The 3,948-nt window shown below is 36.0% G+C and overlaps 1 long non-coding RNA gene across 1 annotated transcript in view; it reads right to left on the bottom strand.

The window, feature by feature from the left end:
- Window positions 1–3,948, bottom strand: part of LOC107751160 (uncharacterized) — a 10,203-nt gene that overhangs the window by 1,440 nt on the left and 4,815 nt on the right. Inside the window, exon 2 of the long non-coding RNA XR_001641212.1 lies at window positions 3,721–3,722. This is a non-coding gene — a long non-coding RNA (uncharacterized LOC107751160). The remainder of the gene's footprint in view (window positions 1–3,720; window positions 3,723–3,948) is intronic.

Here is a 3,948-nt window from a genome sequence, read left to right as displayed (position 1 = left end):
CCTATCAGGTAATGAAAAGTTGTACACACACTTGTGGTCTTCATGCTCACTTGAACACTTGGGCCAAATACAGGAAATACGTCATATAAGTAGTCAAGTGGTCAAGTGCAAAGACCGCAAGTGTGGGTATTTGGACAAGGCTACTCTTTCCTATGGAAGACTCTTTACTCGAACATCACGTGTTGCTCAATCCGACGCATTTCATTGGCTGTTTTCGAGGCGGGAGTTTCAGATTCCTGGACATCCGTGATAACATTTTTTCGTATTCCATGTCACAGCGCTCTTCTTTTAGTAAACTGGACAACCTATAAACATCTAAAAAATGTACTATTTTGTCGCACCGGAGAGTATTTTAAACACTTACGCCAGTCTAGTGGTTTGAAAAGGGGTGTTAGTGGGATCTAAAGAGCTGGCAATTGGATTACCGCTTTATTAGACAACAACTACTGTCAACTCTCAACCAGTAGGTCTCGTGCACACGTTCCCTCGAGAACGTCAACTTAATCCGAGCTCGCGCTCGTCTCTTTCAACGGTCAATTTTGGGATATCATGAGCTCTTAGTTCCGCACAAAACTTGGTAGAAATAGTTATATATCTTCACCTGGACATGGATAACTACCGTCATCAGCGATATGAAGGCTCGAATCAAGGGAGGGAAAATAAAATCCATCGAAAGAAAGGATTTGGAGTCGGAGTGTCATCTCAGTGCAGTTCAAGTGGGGATGACGGAGAGAAGAAACCTAAATTTGTAAGTTACACTTGAAATAATTATATAAAGTGTCTCTGTTCTCATAAATGGTTATTATTCTAGTAAATTATCATATGTCCCGCCCTGCTACTGTCAGGCCTCTGGTAATGAATCACTGGTTTTTGAGTATTAGGAAAATGTTTACGTATTCATCTGTGTTTTGGTGCAATGTCTTGCTTTTATGTTCTTACATTAATATTTTCTTGTCTGTCACTCTATATGGGTCAGCACTGTTAGATACTAAAATAACGTGTCAAATATAGTTAACCAGTATTGACATATCTAACACTGAATGAGTGACTGAAACTGAGTTTCAGCAAAACAATTAACAATCACACACACGTATTAAATTATGTAAAATATGTAACCATCCCAAACAGCAGCCTAGCTTTGTTGAACTCATATATGGTGAAATATGGAAGTAAGATTTTGAGTTGATTTTATAAATGTTTTCATAGCCCAACAATGTTGACAAATTGTAGAGAATGTAGAGACACCGCTTTAAATGATAATTTAGATATAGTAGTCAAGGCCTAATAATAATGGTTCCTTAAGCTGTATAAGTTGTGTGTGTGTGTGTGTGTGTGTGTGTGTGTGTATGTATAGAGTGATTATATAGTGATATATACTGAGTTGCTATATAATTTCATAATTTTGATACAATAAGAAAATGAGATTGATTAATGTCAGAGTAGACATGTTGCTGATGATTGTTTAGTGAGGCTTTATGATGTCATTTTATTATTTTAGAAGGACAAAACTGGTTCATTATTCTACAACGTAACATGTCAATGAAATTCAAGGTATATCCACACAAAGATTGTATGTTCATTATTAGAACTTTGTCAAGTTAGTCTGTGTCTGCTCTGTCAGTGCTCTTTTGTTTCTTCAGTAATCAAATGTCTTATTTTATGCAAATTGTAGATATTTCTTAAAATTGACAGCATGATGTTTTTTTATTAGATGGATTTAAGCAACAGCAACAATTATTTTTTGTTATGTTTAAACCGACAGCAGAGAGACAGATGGATAAAACACACCCACACACATTGAACCCCTCTTTCAATGCCATTAACTTAGTTGTTGACTGCCAGAGCTAAATCAAAGGATAAAATTAGCTCACGGATAAGACAGAATTATCCAGTCTTGCTTTAGTGCTGGTGGAGTTACAGTATTGTTTTTGAATGCCCACCCAACATGTGCCAATATCAGATGATGGCCTTTTACTTTTTTTTTTAAATATCACCATGTGGTTTAAGAGAGGGGTTTTAAAACATTTGATGCCAAGTACCCCAAAATACCTTGCTAAAATAACAAGGCAGCTATATACACTTTAAAAATATGTATGATGTTTTAAAATGTTTTAGAAAGAAGTCTCTTATACTCACCAAGGCTGCAATTATTTGATAAAAAACAACAACAACAGTAATTGTGTATAATAACAATAATATTTTCTTTTGAATATATTTAAAATGTAATTTATTCCTGTGATGGCAAATCTGAATTTTCAGTAGCTATTACTTCAGTCTCAGTGTCACATGATCCTGAAGATATCATTCTATTATGATTTGGTGCTCATGAAACATTTCTTTTTATTATAAATGTTGAAAACATTTGTGGTTTTTAATATTTTTATGGAAGCTGTGATACCTTTTCTTGATTCTTTGATGAATAGAAAGCTCTGAAATTGAATTCTTTTAAATTTAACAAATGTAATAATTTTCTTTAAAACCTAATGCCTTTATTGTATCACAGTGGGCCTCATTTATCAATCTAACGTAGAAACGGGCAGAGATCCGTGCGCACAAATCAATTTACGACAGAGTTCACATGTGATTCATGAAACATTCGTATGCCGCCAATCTCATCGTACGAATGATCGTGTAGCAAATTAGCTCAAAAGGGAAATGTATATAAATAATTACAGTTAATTATGAATAATTACAATTATTTATATCAGCTGCCAGTAGTAACTGTAGCACAATTAAATTGCCATGAACCAATGTGTTCGTCCAGCGAACATTCAGTGTAAATTCATATCAACTCTAGGAAAGGATCTTTCCGTGGCCACAGAAAATACTTTCATACAGTACAACCCTCTACATTGCGAGTAAATCACTCGCATATGCGACTAAATCTTCACTCTGGCGGCTAAATGATGTCTAAAATTAGCCAATTGCTAATAAATTCTCAGATTTTACTCGCCAGTATATGAGTTGGAGGCTAAGTATAAGTTTAGCTCAGATATATTTTCACTCGCCGAACACTCTCTGACTGAGCGCATCAGAGTTTCACTCTCCGCTAAGCGATCTGTGCTGTTTTTCAGTTCATCTGAATGGATGTTCAACGCACAACGTACCGTAAACTCTAGTGTGAAGGCGCACGACTCGCCGTCGCTTTGTTTCACACACACGCAGCGAGAGAGGGAGAGAGAGAGAGTAGCAGAATTAAATTGCCATCAACCAATCTGTTCGTCCAGCAAACATTCAGTGTAAATTCATATCAACTCTAGGAAAGGATCTTTCCGTGGCCACAGAAAATACTTTCATACAGTACAACCCTCTACATTGCGAGTAAATCACTCGCATATGCGACTAAATCTTCACTCTGGCGGCTAAATGATGTCTAAAATTAGCCAATTGCTAATAAATTCTCAGATTTTACTCGCCAGTATATCTTCTTCTTGTACGATTTTATGGCGGTTGACAAGCCAACTTATGGTGTATTACCGCCACCAACTGGACTGGAGTGTGAAGCATTAACGGGAAAGAGGGAAAACCCAAAAAAAAAACAACCATTTAATAAAAAAAACAAAAACCTTCCATAAATAAATAAAACAACCGGTAGTATTATTATGACATTTAAATTCTACTTTCTAATCCTGTTATCTTCAGATAACTAAGAATTTCTCTCATAGTACTTGTCTGTCCTGAGGCACAACTTAAAAGATTTGATATAGTGAAATTAATTACTCCTATGTTTAACGGAGTTCCTTTGGAATTCTTTTAAGAACTACCGCTTTCTCCGGTAGTGGGCGGAACTAATGCGCAAACGGCAATCTCATTGGCTGGCGCTCACCTATTATCGTCCCTGTTTTGATTTCAGCAAATCAGTTCGAGCGAACGCACACAACCTGATTAATATTCATGAATCCAGTAGCTCATTAATCCTTGGTGCGTTTTATATTGTTCTTATTAGAA

Source organism: Sinocyclocheilus rhinocerous, unplaced genomic scaffold, assembly GCF_001515625.1.
Source record: "Sinocyclocheilus rhinocerous isolate Xijiao unplaced genomic scaffold, SAMN03320098_v1.1 scaffold1413, whole genome shotgun sequence".
NCBI classification, from domain to species: Eukaryota; Metazoa; Chordata; class Actinopteri; order Cypriniformes; family Cyprinidae; genus Sinocyclocheilus; species Sinocyclocheilus rhinocerous.
This window is presented reverse-complemented; position numbering and strand designations above follow the sequence as displayed.